We start from the raw sequence: 20,001 nt of genomic DNA, 5'->3' as shown, positions 1-20,001 counted from the left end.
GAAAATAACTGGGGTGCCCCAGTAGCTCAGTAGGTTAAACATCTGACTCTTGATTTTGGTTCAGGTCATGGTCTCACAGTCTGTGAGATCGAGCCCCATGTTGGGCTCTATGCTGGCAGCACAGAGCCTGCTTGGGATTTTCTCTCCCTCTCCCTCTCTCTCTGCCCCTCTCCCACTTGTTCTCTCTCTGTTTCAAAATAAATAAACATTAAAATTTTTTTTAAAAAAGAAAACAGTTAACACTTAGATGCCTACAATAAATCAACATTTCTTTTTTTTAACAAATCAACATTTCTAAATAAAGTAACATTGGGGTGAAATAACCAAATTAATTCTTTCAAGTTATTTTTTCCCTGAAGATATATTCCCTTTGGACTATATATAACTAAAAATCTGCAAACCTACTTTCCAAAAATAATAAATGCCAACACTTTCGCATTCTACTAGGAGGGTGAAACTGTTAAGAGCATGCTCTTGGGAATCAGACTGTGATATACAGAAGAGTACACGCACACCCACAGACATACATCAAAACAAAAGTCTGCATCTTAATGCTGGAAACTGTGACGATCTTATCTTACGTAGCAAGGGGAAATTAAAGTTGCAGATAGAATTAAGATTGCTAATTGGATGGCCTTAAAATGGGGAGAGTATCCTGGTTTATGCAGGGAAGCAATGTTATCAAAGGCCCTTAAAGTATCTGAGAGAAGCAAAGGAGCAGGGGAGAGTGACGCAGTGTGACGACTCAACACCTTTACCGGCTTTGAAGTTGGAGGAAGGTGGCCAGGAGCCAAGGAGGGCAGGAAGCCTCTAGAAGCTGGAGAAGGCACAGGAAACATTCTCCCCTAGATCCTCTAGAAAGGAGCTCAGCCCCACTGACACCTTCATTTTAGTCCAGTGAGACCTTCATCAGACTCGCGACCTACAGAAATGTAAGGTAATAAACTTGTGCCGTTTAAGCTGCTAAATTTGTGACAATTTGTGAATGGCAGCAGTAGAAAATTAATAGTGACTACATGATTCGCATCCTGACTGTCATTTACCGCCTGTGGACTTAGGGAACATTACTTAGTTTTTCTATTCCTGTTTATCTGTAAATAAGACTAATAATACTATCTGCTTGAGGATGAAATGAGATGAGATAATATATAAACTATTTTGAATAATGACAGACACACAGTAAGTGCTCAATGTTAAATGTGGCTATTGTTATTTCATTGTTGCTTTGAATTTACCCTTCTCTTTGATTTTTATCCCAAGATTTTACCCAAGAACCATACTTCAAATACCTTTATCCTATATCCACGTAAACAGCACAAGACAAATACCTACTAAAAGATTAATACCCTCGAAGTTATGAACTGCCTGAAAACCTTCTTAGAGTGTTTTGTTTCTAACTTTGAACATGTAACTCATCTTGCTTGTTCCTAACTTGCTGGAACAAGCCGTGGGAACACCATTTTTTAAAAAGAACTTTGCTACTTCTTGAGGACTTAATTACAGAGCTGCTGGTTGATGAGTTTGCATTTTAAACCAAGACCTTGAAATAAACACAGTCATTTCAGCTCTTGATAAAACCCAGTGAAAGTGCATTCACTGATTAGCCTGTCGCCCTAGGATTCCGCCATGACAGTGGGATAAAATTAGCCACACTTGCCAAAGACCTGATACCCATTACAGATTTTGGCAGTTTCTGAACTCTTAATTCTTTCTGAAGTATACTGCATTTGATATATTTACTGTGTTTACAGGACATCTAGGCATTTTATTTGAAAAGTGTAATAAGTGTTTGCAATATGTGACTTAAATAATTTATATTTTCACAAGACAGAAGTTTTGTTACACACCTAAAACATAAAGTCCTTTTATTTTTACTAAGTCCTGGGATCCACTAAGAGGTCACAATCCTAAACAACATCCTTCTTCATGCCTACAAATCATGAAAAAGATCTGGTCTTGCATTGGTCTGAAGAGTCCCACCCTCCTACTCTTTATGGTTAACAACAGGAGACCCTTTTATTACGATTGACAAAAATATACATAAAAAATATCAAATAACATTGTTCGGACAAAGATGTGATGTACCATACCTTTGGTAATTTCAATGGCTAGTGAAAGGGAATGGATTGAGCTTCCTTGTTTGCCATTAATTCATTCTTTCAACAAGTGTTTATTATGTTTATACAGTGTCTCAGGAATTCTGAAACTCTCTCAAAAGCTAAATCATGTATTGTTTAGGAATATACATATACATGTGATTAAATGGATTTTAAAACCCACAAAATTCAGAATAGTACCGCCTCCAGGGGAGATAAAGAGATGAGAAGGGTGAGGAATATACAGGTAGTCCCCAAGGGTATGGGTGTGTTGGAGTTCTGGAATAGGTGGTGGGTCCTCAGGTGTGCATATATATATATACATATATATATATATGTATATATCCCAAGTACTTGGGATATATATATATACACTTGGGATATATATATATATATATATATATATATATATATATATGCTTTACTTATGTTCTTTCGCTGCATCAAATACTCATTTTTAAAAAGAACAACCAATTCCTATTTTAAGGAGCTTATAGTCTTGTATAGTCTCCAGAGCTTGACTGTTTCTCATATCTTACACCATAACCATAGCCTCTCTCAACCCCGCCACCCCATATTTAAAAGTCTGTCACCATTTTTTAGGGGAAAAAAAACTACACGAACCCACATTTTAAAAAATCCTTAATTAAAAAGCATCATAAATTCACATGTGCTTCCCTATCCTGAGTTCAAAGGCCCCAAATCATCACTGTCTAATAAGAAAAGCAATGGGTGCACTTTTTTGTTTCTTACCTGTTTCCTGCTACTGGAGCTCAAGGCAGGGTCAGCCCCTGACATACCTTGTGTTTAACATAGTGTTAAATAGTCGAAAGACAGGTTTGTAGACCAAGTTCTACCCTTAGCTCAGGGTGTGAACTTATGTAAGTAATTAAATATTCTGTGGGTTTTTAAAAAACTTTATCCCTGTCAAAATGCCCACATATATAACCTATCTCCCTGGGTCTATCAAATATAATTACAAATATGAAAGCATTTTGAAAAGTTAAGTGGTTTATTGAAGTTGAATACTATTATAAGTATTCTTATTACAAATATATGAACTTAATAAACATTTATAAAGAAATTTGTTGCCTGTAATTCAACACAAATAAAAAGATAAAAAGAGCATAGTGGGGCCAAAAGAAGGTAGATTTACAATCAGAGAAGCTTTGGTTCAAACCGTGGCTGTGTTTATTATTAGCTGTGTCATCTTTATCAAGTACATTTATTCTTTTGAACCTCTATTTCTCCACCTGTAAAGTGGGATAATAACACTAGCCTTATGGGGGGGCACCTTGGTGGCTCAGCCAGTTAAGCATCTGACTCTTGAATTCAGCTCAGGTCATGATCTCATGGTTCCTGAGACCGAGCACCAAGTTCGGCTCTGCATGGACAGCACGAGCCTGCTTGGGATTCTCTGTCTCCCTCTCTCTCTGCCCCTCCCCTTCTTGTGCTCACTCCTCTCTCTCAAAATAAATACATAAACTTAAAAAAAAGATAATAACCTTAAGGGATTGTTGAAAAGATTATCTAAAATATAACAGTAAGGGGCGCCTGGGTGGCTCAGTCGGTTAAGCGTCCGACTTCGGCTCAGGTCATGATCTCATGGTCCGTGAGTTCGAGCCCCGCGTCGGGCTCTGTGCTGACAGCTCAGAGCCTGGAGCCTGTTTCAGATTCTGTGTCTCCCTCTCTCTGACCCTCCCCCGTTTATGCTCTGTCTCTCTCTGTCTCAAAAATAAATAAACGTTAAAAAAATTTTTTTTTAATAAAATAAAATATAACAGTAAATCCTACTACTCATCCAGTGGAAACGGAAACTGGTACAGCATCTGAAGAGAGATACATGGCAACATCCACCTCATCAAGTTGACATAGCCTTTGAACAAGCACTCCTAATTAATCAAGCCTATCACACAGTCTCACACAACTATGAAATGACAATACATGCAGGGGCGCTTATTATAGGATTATAACAGAGGTTTAGGAATCATCTAAATACACAAGAATAAAACCCATCCATACAATAGGAACTTATAAAACTATTAAAAAACCTGAGGAAGTTCTTTGTATATTTATATGGAATGACCTTCAGGAGAACTTGTTCAGGGAAAACCAAGTCACAAAGGGAAAAGTAGGTAATATACCACAATTTGTGCTTTTTTTAAAAAAATAGAAAAAATATAAGCTTTGTATGCATGAAATATTTCTCTGAGGACACACAAGGATGGTATCACTTTGAGGAGGGAGGAGAGAGGTTGGAGGCACCCTGTGTACCCTTCTTGACCTTTCAAATTTGGAACCAAGTTTACCACCTATATGATAAAGTTGAATGGATATATGGATGGATGGATGGATGGATGGATGGGTGAATCACAATATCTGGCATAAAGTAAGTGCTCAAAAACTCTTAGCTTTCACTCCCCACTCCTCTCCACCTAAATTATTTTAAAACTAAACGTATAAATTTTAACCCTTTACTAATTTTTGAATATTTTACAAATATTCAATTATTTAAATAAAACAGTAAATCTGTCAGTTTAAAAAAAATCCATATTTGCCTATGGCATCAGTTGCAGAAAATGAAATAGAACACTGTATCTTTCGGCAGATTCTGACTCTTTGGCAAAAAGAAAAAAAGCAAAACAAAAGCCCATTTCAAACCCAACGCAAACTCAAGGACTTTGGCAATGAGAGAACAAGCTCAAACATCTCTGTACCTCCCTCCCCAAAGGGAACAAGGTGAACTCTCTTCCTGCAGAGCCTGAGCCAAGTCATCATGTGAATTCAGCCTCCTTTCCCACCTGACCTTTACAGCCACTTTCCAGCAGCAAAATGAAATTTCCTGATTGAAGCGCCAATGAGGAAGGAAATGTTCCAGGAAAGGGAAGAGGCCAACAGAGCTACAAACTCAATAACGCAAGTAGTTGGGAGGACAGACAAAGTAATTTGACTTTATTAACTTTTCCATTCTTCTATGATTAAAGTGATCTCCCTTTACCTACAACCTACTATCCTTCTGCTCTCTATTTCTAGGACCATTTTTAGAATGCTTTTGGAGTCCTAAGATACTAAAACAGGCTGGAGTTCGGTTGGTGTTTCCTATTTCAGTTCTCAGACTCCCTGCCTTTTCAGTACCTTCCCTTTCTTTTGACTTAATTTACTATATCCATCATGCTTTTGCAGCTCATTATGTGTTTAATCTTGAAAACATGCTTAAGGATATAGAACTGTACATGATATAGGACAATGAAAAGGTAAATAATAACCCCAGACAAGAACGTTGAAAGTAAAACAGTGCAGCCTGCCATAAAAGTCAAATGCATGAGAACAGTAGATGCTATGGGCCCCTAAAGGAGGAAGTTGCTGTGGTCATAGGGAACTGGAAAGGTTTCATGAAGGAAGAAATACTATTGGGCACCAGAAAACTTGGATAATGGAATGAAGAGGTGAGGACATCCCAGGTGGGAGAAACAGTGTGAGTGGAGGTATGGAGAATGGAAAACCTGAACCACATTAGGCCAGGAGTTGTCAGTTTGGGGCGGTATTTCCCAAAGTGTGTTTACAAAGAAGCACTTTGAAGATCAAAGGGAAAATGAACAATAATCAAGGAGACACAGATTTCAAAAAAAATGGGTTATTATCCATATGAAGATAGATGTAGATGCCAAATTCTTAGACTTAGGCAGGCTCATTAATTTAAAATGAGAGTTTTGTTTTTCATTTGGAGCATAAGAACAAATAAGATAAATTTGGGATAATTAAAAACTTGGTTTTTCCAGCTATCATAATATTTTTATATGCTATTAGTATCATTCCATCTGTGAGAAAAGACTAAAAATAAAGACATCCAGCAATTAGTATTATCAAGGCCACATAATTTCTTTCCTTCCACAATCTAGTGCCCTCCCTCCTTAAGTTGGTGATTCTTAGTATCATCAAATGTGCGTTTACTTTACCCAGATTAGTACAAAGTTTCAGGCTTTCAGTACAAGTCCTTTCTAATTTAATATCTCTCCAAATCCTTTGAAAGACCTGTGCTGTCATTTTGGTTTCTTTTCTTCTAATTATCCACGAATGCTGGATTTATGTTCCTATTTTTCAACAATCTAGCAGATTCTTATAAAATGTAGCCCAGCATATAGCTCCAGAAATAGTTAGACAATGAAGAATTTTCAAACCTAGGGCAGATAAAAACTACAATATTACTCTCCATTCCATGATTTTTTTTTTCATCTCTGTTATCATCAATTTAGTCAAGAGTCCTTCAGTATGAATTCTCAACATAGCAGTAAATTTGTTTCTGTTCTTTCTATCCATACTCATGTCTCTGGGGCAAATGTGAAGGCCAACTTTTGCTTTTATTACTTCAAGGGTGGTTCTGCCCTGAATCACCATGTACCACCGTACTTTCATTTTTTTCCCTCAACAAGAGGAAAAAAATCTATAGCCCCACATAGTTACTCGCTGTTTCTAAGGTATCATAACATGTGAGGTCAACTTCTGTTTTTGAAATACTGGAAATTTTGGAAACATTCACAATTATTAAGATGAAAATCAAATGTATGGCTAAATTTTAGAGATTTTTTTTAAAGATATTTAATACTTTTAAAGTTTTGTCAAACATCAAGGTGTATCCAGTTGTTTATTCTTTTAACAAATATTTATTGATTCCTTGAATGTGCCAGTCAATATGGACTAGGAGCTGAGGACACAGCACTGAACCAAATACTAGCACCTGTCCTCATGGAAATTATATTCCAAAGAAGAAGCAGGTAATAAATACAAACAACACATGTCATAATGTAAGAAAAACTGAGTCAAAAGGTAGAGAGTGCCTGAGGAGAACACAAGGAAGTTCTCTCTCAGGACATAGCATCTGAGCTGAGACTGGGGGATGAGAAAAAGACATTCATGTTATGGGGTTGGATCAGGACAAACTTCCAGGCAGAGGGAACACAAATGCAAAAGCCTGGAGGCTGGAAAAAGTTCCTCAAAGTCAGGAGTTAGAAAGGAGGCCACTGGGGTTAGATTGCTATTTTCACTCATCTCTATAATCACACATAAGCCCAGTGCAGAGACATTATTTCTTGTTTTCACTTAATGCACCATTTTAGTTTCATGTTAAGTAACTGACTTCTTCACTGTAATTATGACTGTGTTTTTCTTATGCATTTGGGTCTTTGGAATTCTCTGAATGAATCTGTCTTTAACAATAGAGAAGCCTTCTGAGAGCCAATATATTAAAAAGCATCAGCTACCATTCCAGTGGTCAGGAAGAGTTAATAGACCTCCCAAAATGTACAGTTCACTGCCAAGAAATCCTGTATACCCTGAGAGAATCTGGCTGGGTATTTGCAGCCAGCTGGTATTGAAAACTAAAACCCATTGTGTAGAACTGGCCAGTATGTTTTAAATATAATACAACTAATCTAGGTTTTAAATGCATGCGCCCATTGAATTAGACAATGCTAATCTTTGCCTTTGAGTGCCCTGGTTTTAATCACATTTCAAACTAACAAAATGTCATGTAAAAATGGAAGGAGCAGGGTTTGATTGTCCCTTTTGAGCTCAGCAGGATCCTGGTGTCTGCTCCATCTGCTTCCTGTAAGCACTGGGCCAATCAGAAATCAGTCAGTCTGAAGATAACAAAATGCTGACTGCTTCCCCAGCCCTGCTCCAGTTCTCTGGCAAGTGGGAGAAGAGCTTCCTTGGCAAGGAATGGGGTAATCATGGAGAGGAAGGACTTTGATGCCTGGAAGACTTATGTACAAATTCTAGGCTACCATTCACTGGCATTAAGACCTCAGTTCCTAGGTAACTGACCTGACCTCTCCAAGCTTCACTTTTAGTAACTGTAAAAGAAGTATGATAACTATGCACTTGATTCATTGTGAGAATTAAGTATGAGACTGTGCCACACATTCTTATGTGGCATAATAAAGTATATGTAGCACACAAATACTTACGTGGCGTAAGTAAACTATGTGGCACACAGTAGGTGTTCAACAGTAGCAGATATCATCTTTATTAGTCTTAACAATAAATTCCATTCTTTGGGTGAGTAGAGAAACACCTCCTAAGCAATTCCCAATCCATAGAGATGTGGCAGGTACTGAAGGCATATAAGATAAGCAACCTACCAAGGCCATCTTGTACCATCAAGATGGTACAAGATCCAATTTATTCCCCTTATCTATGTAGGGACCTCAGGAAGACCATTGACTTAGGGACCCTCATTCTTTTTTTTTTTAATTTTTTTTTAACGTATATTTATTTTTGAGACAGAGAGAGACAGAGCATGAACGGGGGAGGGTCAGAGAGAGGGAGACACAAAATCTGAAACAGGCTCCAGGCTCTGAGCTGTCAGCACAGAGCCTGACGCCGGGCTCGAACTCTCGGACCGCGAGATCATGACCTGAGCCAAAGTCGGCCGCTTAACCGACTGAGCCACCCAGGTGCCCCCTAGGGACCCTCATTCTTAAGGGAGGTGATTCCAACATGATCTATCTACTGTCCTGTGCTTTCTTTCCAAAGGTATTTTGGTCTTTTTTGGATTCCCATGTGGGAAAAAGAGTAACTGGCAGCAACTTCACTTCCCCTACCAGTTTTAAGACAGCTCTGTTAAACCTCTGTCCCCTGGGTACTTGGTGACCTCAAAGTTATAGAGAAACAAAAAAAAAATACCTGCTTCTAATACAATAAAAAAGCCTAGAATGTCCTGCCAAGAAACACTACAAACGCTTGAAACTTACAAATGATTTCAGGTACTCATCACCTGATGGCGTTATTTGCTGTTTGTAACTTAGTAACAGTCAGCCAATTTTATAAATGCCTCTTACTCTTCCCATCAAAGTAGATTCTGTTAAAATGCCAGATTTTCTACAACAAAATAATACAGGACTTGAAATATTACCTTAAAGCAAGAACATAGAGAAAAACATTCCCTAGGCATTTTGAACATCCCTCTACTCGATGTACACACCTTCTTGAAGCCTTGATGATAGGCTTCTGAAGGCTAGATCTCAGCAGTGGCAACAGTGGGCTCTACCTCTAGATCCAGCTGCCTTAGGCCTGGACATGAGAACAGCAACGGGAAGCCTGGAATAGTTGGCTGTATTCCAACACCTTGTAACCCCTTGTTGGCCTCTGTCCCAAGGCTTTAGCCCCAGTTTGGTGATGGGTTATTTGAAAGTCACCCTCCAGGATAACTTCTCAACAGAGTGGTCCCTGGGCCAGTGGAAACACTTGAGTTTATGGCAGTGGTGGAGTCACTGCCAGAGATTCTGCCTCTCCCTGACCTCACTTCCGGCCATTCAGCTCCTTACTCCTTCTTGGCTTTCTTTCAGTTGTTCTCATACAACTTGCTCTTCCCTGACTTAATTCTTAGCACATGCAGTCTTTTCTAATTTGAATGCTTTTCCCCAGATCAGCTACACTCTTTGCAGGGCCCACAGCTGAGTTAAAAAAAACAGGCATTCTTATTCAAATTTCATTAAGAATTTCAAGATGGTGACAGCAGAGCTTTACATTAAGTATGGACCCTTCTAAGCATGGGGACCTAAGCAAATGCATAGGACTTACGCTCACAAAAACTGGTCCCGTGTTTCTTCTGCTCTTTACATAGTTGGCTCATCATCACTGATGTCATTATCTCTAGTTATTCTTTCTCAGTTTTTTTTTTCTTTAGAGCACTTATCACAATTTTAGATGTTAAATAATTAGCTTACTTTTTTTGGGTTTAGCTCCTGCCCACCCAACCCATTTTAGGCTGTAAGCTGCATAAGGGCAGAGGTGCTATTCAGTCTTAGTCACATGGATCTCCAGTGCCTGGAATATGTCTGGTATAGTAGACACTTAATGAATATATGCTGCATAGATGGATTAATTTATGCGTTGTTGGGTTTTTGTTGTTGTTGTTTTGCTTTCAGCTTCAAATTCTTTTAATAATTGAAATCTTCAGTGCATGAAATAGCTTTAGACTTGTCAGAGAGAAAGCAAGAACCTGTAAAAGTAATCGTGCCTGAGTTGAGTTAGTGTCATAGAGTTCTCTTCTCATCTGAGAACTTGGTCTCAGATTTCCCCAGAGATAGCTTGCTTTCTAGAATGACGTCATAGCTTTTATGATTTCTGATTTCCCCAAATTTCCATATTTTTCTTGTATAAAGAAAACATCCCATTCTATGAGGTATATTTAGAAAAGTAAGAGATGGATATTATGATGTCTCTGTGGGAGAAGTGAATGAGGAATTATTCTGACACCAACTGGTGTGCTGTGGACTGGGGTACAATTCTGACACTAACCACCCAGAATTAGCACAGATCCCACAGAATAAAGAGCCCAGTACCCAAAAAGACACTTCAAATACCAGCTGTAAGTGGAGTCCCCAGGCCACCCACACTTTTGACCAAGTGAGATGGTCGTGAGTTCTCTGTGGGAGAGAAGGACAGGCCTCTCAAGCAGTGGCTTGAGAGAGTAAAGAAAGAAAATTGGCATGGGATTTTATTGCAGTTAGGGGATTGAATCTCCTGCAAGTGTCAAAGGAGGAAACACAGGACTTTCTTCTCAACTAGTGCAGATGTGGGGCACAATGGGAAGGGGGAAGGTGACACTTAAAAGTGGTTGGCAGTCAAACATCAAAATATGGAGTCAGATTTGTCATTACACACACTAAAGTAGACAGAATGTTCTCTGCGTCCCCATTGACACATCACATAGTTTCAAAATTTGTCATGCAATTTTTTGTTTCTTCTAAACTTCTTCCCACTTCCCCACCCCCATCAGATTATTTTGAGGTAAATCCTGAGCATCAGACCATTTTATTTATAAATATTTCACCATGAAATAAAAAATACAGACTTTCCTTTAAAATTATACCTAGAATTCCATCATTAAACCCAAACAAATTGACAATAATTCCTTAACATTATCAAATATTCATTCTGTGTTCATATTTCTACAACTAGCCTATATTTTTTTTAAGTTTCTTTTATCAGAATTTGAATCCAAAGAACATAATTACATTTAGTTAATATGACTCTTAAGTCTTTAATTTAGGTTCCTACTATATCTAATTATTTTTTTCCTTGCAATTTTGTTGCTAAAGAAACTAGGTTGTCTTATGGTCTTCTGTCTCTTTTAAACTGATAGTAATGTCTAGAAGCTTGATCACATTCAAGTTTAATTTTTTTTTTCCTTTTTCGCAAGCCACTTTTCTGAGGTTGCTATAAACTTCTATAAGGAAGTACATGATATTCAAATGCCTTTTTTAAGTGATGCTAAGAACCACTGATGGTTGGTTCACAGATCCATTAATTCATTAAGGGCTGTAAAATGATGAATTCTTAACTCTATCATTTATTTTGCTTACTTAAAATACTTATGTAAGAAGGAACTTCTCTTTGCCAACCACTTGGTTACTTGTGGTATGGTTCTATAGGAAAATTAGAAGAACTTCTTGAGTCTTTCCCTATATTTATCATTATTTATAATGAGTTGGTGACCTTGTGTCCTCAAAAGGCAATCTCTGAGTCTGTTGGAAGATTTATTAATTAATGGTTTTGAATACATGGGTTTAAATATGTTTGCTTTTATTATTCTCATTATCAAATTTTACAACCTTAAACTAGTGAGAATCAGTTCAAGTTGGTTTTTGAGTTCATTTGACATGATCCCAGTGGTCTTTGATAACTCTCTTATTTGTTGTGACAAAGCAAATCTTCAATGTTTCCTTGGGCTGAGCATTTCTCTAAGACATTCTTGTGCCTTTAGTTGGAAATGGTACTTAGAGATCAGTATCTGAAAGCTAAAATTACTTGTAGCTATTGGGTTGATATTATAGAATTGTTTACGTTTCTATTTTTGTATTTCCATTCTTATTTCAGATTGATTTTTTAAATTCTGCTCCCACTCACTAATTTGGTAGTTTTACAGTATTTTAATGCTCTTAAAGTGGTTATACCAGAGGTTGCAACAATCATCTTTAACTTACATAAGTTTAACTTAAAAGAATATTTTATCTCCTTTCAGATAATGAAAGGTTTTGATCCCATTCACTTCTTCTGTAAAAATATATACTATTGTTGTCTTATATAACTTTAAAGTATATGTATTTTGATTATATGTTTATATAGTATTATTGTTTCATACTATCAATACTCATTTAGATTTACCTTTTTCAGTGCTTGTCATTTCTGCCTGCATCTTTAAGCTTTCATCTGGGATGTTTTTCTACCTGAAAACCTAGTATTTCCTTTAGTGCAGATCTTCTGGTTATGAATTCTGCCAGTTTTTATTTGTCTGAAAAAGCATTTATTTTATCTTCATTTTCTTTAGGCTGGAAATTATTTTATTTCAGTAATTTGGAAAATACTGCCCAACTGTGTTCTAGAGTCAATTGTTTTTCTAAACTTTGTCTTTTTACTCTGCTTACTTTATTTTGTTTTGTTTGCAGTTTCAAGTTTTTATTTAAATTCCAATTACTTAATATATAGTATAATATTAATTTCAGGAGTAGAATTTAGTGATTCATCACTTACATATAACACCCAGTGCTCATCACAAGTGCCCTCCTTAATCCCCGTCACCTATTTAACCCATCGCCCCAAGAACCACCACCCCCTTAGCAACTCTCAGTTTGTTCTCAGCTAAGGGTCTGTTTTATGGTTTGCCTCTTTTTTCCCCCATGTTCATCTGTTTTGTTTCTTAAATTCCAAATATGGATGAATATGCCATCATCTGTTGTTTCCTGTATTGTTAATTTTAACTATTCTGACAGATGTGAGGTGATATCTTACTGTAGTTTTGATTTGTATTTCCCTCCTGATGAGTGATGTTAAGCATATTCTCATGTACCTGTTAGCCATCTGTATGTCTTCTTTGAAAAAATGTCTATTCATGTCTTCTGCCATTTCTTGACTGGATTATTTGTTTTTTGGGTGTTGAGTTTGGCAAGATCTTTATAGATTTTGGATACTAACCCTTTCTCTGATATGTCATTTGCAAGTATCTTCTCCCATTCCATAAGTTGCCTTTTAGTTTTTCTGATTGTTTCCTTTGCTGTGCAGGAGGTTTTTATCTTGATGAGGTCACAGTAGTTCATTTTTGCTTTTGTTTCCCTTGCCTCTAGAGAGGTGTCTAGTAAGAAGTTGCTACAGCCAAAGTCAAAGAGGTTGCTGCCTGTGATCTCCTACAGAATTTTGATGGTTTCCTGTCTCACAGTTAGGTCTTTCATCCATTTTGAGTTTATTTTTGTGTATGGTGTAGGAAAGTGATCCAGTTTCATTCTTCTTCATGTCACCATCCAGTTTTCCCAATACCATTTGTTGAAAAGACCACCTTTTTTCAATTGGATTTTCTATACTGCTTTGTAAAACATTAGTTAGCCATATACTTGTGGGTCCATTTCTGGGTTTTGCATTCTGTTACATTGATCTATGTGTCTATTTTTGTGCTAGTACCATACTGTCTTGACGGCTACAGCTTTGCAACATAGCTTGAAGTCTGAAGTCTGGAATTGTAATGCCTTCAGCCTTGCTTTTCTTTTGCAAGATTGCTTTGGCTATTCAGGGACTTTTGTGGAACCATGGAAATTTTAGGATTTTTTTGTTCTAGTTCTGTGAAAACTGCTGATGGTATTTTGATAGGGATTGTATTAAATCTGCAGATTGCTTTGGGTAGCACAAACATTTTAACAATATTTGTTCTTCCAATCCATGAGCATGGAAGATTTTTCCATTTCTTAGCATCATCTTCAATTTCTTCCATAAGTGTTCTATAGTTTTTCAGAGTACAGATTTTTACCTCTTTGGTTAGGTTTATTCCTGCCTTTGTTATGGATTTTGATGCAATTGTAAATGGGATCGATTCCCTGATTTCTCTTTCTGCTGCTTCATTATTAATGTATAGAAATGCAACAGACTTCTGCATGTTGATTTTTTATCCTGTGATTTTACTGAATTCACGTATCAGTTCCAGCAATTTTTTGGTGGAATCGTTCTGATTCTCTAGAGTGTCGTGTCCTCTGTGAATAGTGAAAGTGACTTCTTTCTTGCCAATTTGGATGCCTTTTATTTCATTTTGTTATCCAATTACTGAGGCTAGGACTTCCAGTACTATGTTAAATAACAATGGTGTAATTGGACACCCCTTTCTTGTTCCTGACTGTAGAGGAAAATCTCTCAGTTTTCCCCCATTAAGAATATTAGCTATGGGTCTTTCATATATGGCCTTTATGTAGTTGAGGTATGTTCCTTCTATCCCTACTTTGTTGAGAGTTTTTATCAAGAATAGGTGCTGTGCTTTGTCAAATGCTTTTTGTGCATCTATTGCAAGGATCATACAGTTCTAATCCTTTCTTTTTATTAATGTGGTGTATCATGTTGATTTGTAAATATTTAACCCCCCATGCAGCCCAAAAATAAATCCCACTTAATGGTGGCGAATGACTCTTTTAATGGACTGTTGGATTCAATTGGCTAGTATTTTGTTGAGAATTTTTGCATCCATGTTCATCAGGGATATTAGTCCCTGGGATATATTCTCTTTTTTAGTCAGGTCTTTGTCTGGTTTTGGAATCAAGGTAATGCTGGTCTTGTAGAATGAGTTTGGAAGTTTTCCTTTCATTTCTGTTTTCTGGAACAGTTTGAGAATAGGTATCAATTCTTTAAATGGCTGGTAGAATTCCTTTGGGAAGCCATCTGTTCCTGGAATTTTGTTTGTTGGAATATTTTTGATTAATGATTCAATTTCTTTGCTGGTTAAGGGTCTGTTCAAATTTTTGATTTCTTCCGATTTCCATTTTGGTAGTTTATGTTTCTAGAAATTAATCAATTTCTTCCATATACATGGAGGTTAAAGAATATCCTACTAAAGAATGAATGGTCAACTAACCATGAAATTAAAGAAGAAATTTTAAAAATACATAGAAACAAATGAAAATGAAAACATGATGGTCCAAAAACCTTTGGAATGCAGCAAAAGTGACCATAAGAGGGAAGTATATAGTAATACAGGTCTACCTCAAGAAGAAAGACAAATTTAAAAAACACAACCTAACCTTACACTGAAAGGAGCTAGAAAAGGAACCACAAATGAAACCTAAATGCGCGGCAGAAGAAGGGAAATAAAAAGGATTAGAGCAGAAATAAATGATACAGAAACAAACAAAAACAGTAGAACATAGCAATAAAACCAGGAGCTGGTTTAATAAAATTTATAAACCCCGAGCCAGACCTATCAAAAAGAGAGAGAGAGAGAGAGAGAGAGAGAGAGAGAACCCAAATAAATAAAATCATGAATGAGAGAGATTACAACCAACATATGAGGAATACAAAAAATTATAAGAGAATATTATGAAAAATTATATACCAACAAATTAGGCAATACTCTGCTTTGTAAGAGATTTTTATCTTTGACATTTCTTTTCAGCAGTTTTAGTATCATGTGTCTAGCTGTGATTTTCTTTGAATTTACCTTGCCTGAGGCTTGTATTGCTTGTCAAATCTATGGCTTGATGTCTTTCATCAGTTTGGGAAATTTTTTCAGCCATTATCTCTTCAAATATTTCTTCTGCCCCTTCCAATTTTTCTCCTTCTTCTGAGATTTCAATGAAACATATGTGACTTTTTTCTATATCTTTTTTTACATCTTTCTCTTGTTTTAGAATTCCCAACCTCTTGTCCCTTCATTCTAGATGTTTTCTCTTACCTGCTGCTCTGTTTATTAATTCTCTCCTGGGTAGCACATGATCTTCTAAGTCAAACCCTTGTGTCATTAATTTTAGATACTATATTTCTCATTTCTTTTCATTGAACTTCCCATTCTTTGCAAAAGTTATTGATCTTGTCTTTTATCTCTTTAATCAAATTATACACATAGTTTTGAATTCTATTATCTAGATTCTCTGTGAATCTGTTTCTGTTTGTAATTTTTAATTATACTGTCTAGTTTCCTGATACACCTTTTATTTTTTATTGAGTGCCAGATATTGCACATTAAAAATAATAGATGCAACTTGAGCCCTGTAAGAATACAATCTTTTTCCCCAAGAGAATTCACTTTTACTTCTGGTAGGGACCATGAAAACTGCAATTTTGGATTTGCTTAACACACAAAGGGATTAAAATTATTTGAATCACCTGGGCTTTAGTACCTGAGAACATTGGTCTAACTTCTATACACTCTTACTTGGGTAATGGATGCATCTACGGGGTGCCAACCCAGTGCCTAGGAGTTTGTCAGGGACCTTGTTTTCATTCTCCCCGCCACCCAGTCACATGATTTTGTTAAAATATTGCTCAGCTTTTCAGGTCCTCAACCCATGTTTCTGAACATGGCAGGCAAAGCTGTGGCAAAAACAGCTCAAAAATTCTGAGCTCATCCCTCTGGATTTACCATCCTGGATCTTAGTCCCATAATTCTTTGCAGCCTTGGTGGTTCTCTGATACTTTCAAAAAGGTTATTTTCATATTTTTGCACCCATTTTAGTTGTTCTTAATGGCAATATTAGTCCAAATTATCCTTTCGGTCTCTATTGGAAGCCAAGGCTGATGTCTATGCTTTTAGATTGCTAGTACAGCTATGGTAAAAGATAATTAAAGCTGTTCTGTAAACTAAAAGAGTACTCAAAAATCTTAAATCTGAAAAACTGATGGTACATTAAATGATTTGAGATGATGGACTTTTGTATTTTCACAGTTATATATTAAGTGCTAAAAATTTCTTTGTGGTAAGTTAAAAAATGAGTTGATTTGAAGAAAAACATTAATGAGAGAGAAGTTGGTGCCTTAATGTGGCAAAAATCATTGACATCTTTCACATATAACTGCAGTTTGACAGCCTGAATTTTAAAAATTGATCACTGGCAAATAAAGAAATGGGAGAGAGACTCCTTTCCTGGCTTTATTCAAAATATAAATTAATTATTCATTTTAGTTCCTAGCTTCAAGCCAGCTACATTTTCAAACTACCTTAAATAAACGTTCCAAGACATACAGACAGCAAAAACTTTGCATAGGAAATGAATACTTTAGGAATAGCTAAATCTATAAGTTTAGAGAGATTTGCCTTAGAAGTATAGTATAACTGATACTTTCTTGCAAGGGTATGTATTACTGATTCCTCCAAGAAGTCCACTAAAATAATGCAAACCATTCCAGAAGATCCTCCCTCCCAGAGGAAGACAGGAGAAAAATATGGACAAAGACTAGACAGAACAAGCTCTGCAGGAACTTTAGAAATGCTTTCTATTAATTTTATTTGAAAAGGTCCCAGTTCCTTTTTCTTCTACCAACTATACTTCTGGAGTTCTTTCTCCAACTTCCAGATTGCTCAGCATCAAATTTTGCTTGATTAATGTGATATACATGTTGTTTTTGCCCTCCAGTATCCCTCTGGAAAAGTCACCTCTCCCCCACCCTTCATGTGCTCCTATTTGGGCTATCAATCATTGTGTTCCTGTAACCCTAGTGGGTTGGGCACACACTTGGTATATTAGTTTCCTATTGCTGCTATAACAAATGATTACAAATTTACTGGCTCAAACAATACACATTTATTCTCTTACAGTTCTAGAGAGCAGAAGTTCTAAAGTCAAGGTGTCACCAGGCTGCATTCCTTCCAGAGGCTTCGGGGGAAAAATCCATTTCCCTGCTTTTTCTAACTTCTAGAGGCAGCCTGAACTCGTTGCCCCATGGCCACATCCTCCACCTTCAAAGCCAGAAGCATAGCCTCTTCCAATCAGGCTCTCTCTGACCTTGGATTCCACTCTGCCATTTCCTTCTCTATGATTCTGCCCCTCTTACCTCCCCTTTATAAGGAACCCTGTGACTACACTGAGCCTATCAAAATAACACAGGGTAGTTTCCCCAGCTCAAAATCCTTAATCACATCTGCAAAGTCCCTTTTGCTTAATATGGTAACACATTCATAAATTCCAGGAATTCAGCCTGCCACATTGGGTCAGTTTGGGTCAGTTTGAATACCAATAGCTCAGGCCACAGAGATTTTTGAAGAATGAGCTCACAGCCCAATCAGAGACAATGAGAGAATTTTCAAAGGTTGATATGTGGATGTTGAGAAATTCATCTCTTCCTACCACTGTTGTTTATCAAAACTGCTGTGAAAGTCCATCTTGTCTGACACACGGAAAGAGATTAAAGCAGACTCCAGTCAGTCTGGAACAATCAGAAGCAAGGAATGGACAGGTGCAGGGGAGAGATTGGGGAAGGCCACACCCCTAGAAATGTCCTTAAACTTCCCTTACCAAGTAGATTCTGAAATAGTGTCTCCACCCACAAACATCTCAGTACCATGGTTCAATTCATTCTCTTATTGGTTAAGCAAGTTTGAATGGTTTTTTTTTCCCTTACTCACTTAATTGCTTATCTATAAACTGATCTCTAAATTCTAGGTCAAAAACCCCTGGTCAGTATGTTACTCTGGCTTAAAAGATCAAACTAATCATGGGGAAGACCTTATTTTGTACTCAAGCTTTTTGTGGTTAGAATTTCTGCTGCTTTTCTCCACATGAGAAAGAAAGGAAGAGAAAAGGATACATGCAGCATCTTTCCAATGGAAATATAACAGCAACTCTCCTCCTATGCTAAAGTTCTCCTCAGTAGCAGACTTCTTTACCAATTACCTTTGTTTTTTTAGCTTTAATTTTCTTTGCAGAAGGACTCATTTGTTTAATTATCCACTAACACTCATTTCTGCATGAGTGGAGATACTGGCTATAAGGAGCCCTAAGTCATTTCCTAAAAGAGATGTATTCTTTGTAGAAAACAGAATTCTAAACAACATTTAAGTATGGTTTTTTGGTGTTTTTTTTTTTTTTTGTAGAAACATTAAAATTGCTTTCATCATAAGATGCAATACTGTTTTTCACCATGTAGGGATCTTCTTCATAGACTAGCTTACTCCATGGAGAAATAAATGTATTAAGTTTGGATCAATTATCAGCTACACAGATCTATGCGCCTCTCCCCACTCCAACACACACACACACACACACACACACACACACACGACTGTAAATTTTCAGCATTCCATATTCTTAGTAACATTTCTAAGTCAAGATTACTTTCCACTTGTGATTTATAAGGTTTATTACATAACCAGCTTCATATATCTACTTCAAAATTTAAACAGCCTGGGACTGCCAAGAGGTCTAGTCTGCTTTCCATGGTGACCCTGGAAACCACTCAGACCAGACAACCAGTCACTGCCACCAATGAATCTGGCTCCATTGCCAGCATGTTTGCTGTTAGTTGACAACATTTTTATCTGACTTCTGCTAAAATTAACCTCACTTGGAATACAGTCTTTCTGTTTCATCAGTATAATTACTGGCCCTCGAGTGCCTTCCCAAAGCTGTTGTTTATAATGAATCATGTAGCAGAAAATATACAACTTTGTTCTTGAGAGCCAAGCAATGACAATTCAATCCTATGGCAGAGAAAATGCAAAAGCAATCAGTATAAAAACCCAATGGTAAAGGCAATTTCTTCCTCTTTAAGTGAATCATTTTTTGGTGAAGGAAACACACGCACAACACACACACACGAGCCAGCACTTTAAAACATCTCTCATTCTAAAAATCAGTGACCAACATCTATTTGGTAGCTCATCTCATCCAGGTTAATTATAAACTGGGTGTATGTCATGGCACCATGACCATGACCATGAAACCATCTGTCAGGGCAAAATGAGGAACTAGAGCTAATACTGTATCAGGAGTCATGAGAAGGGCTGATGCTTCTCCAAATGCTTTCTTTGTACTGGTAAATGACTGACATGTCACCATTAGTGCTTCATTCTTTCAATATAACAGCTGGATGTGGTTAAAGTGCAACACCCTTGGGGCAGGTTAGCATTCAAACTTCTTCTTCTGTGTGGAGGATGGAC

Source organism: Panthera pardus, unplaced genomic scaffold, assembly GCF_024362965.1.
Source record: "Panthera pardus isolate Hobbes unplaced genomic scaffold, ASM2436296v1 HiC_scaffold_2, whole genome shotgun sequence".
NCBI lineage: Eukaryota > Metazoa > Chordata > Mammalia > Carnivora > Felidae > Panthera > Panthera pardus.
Note: the sequence above shows the minus strand (reverse complement) of the source record.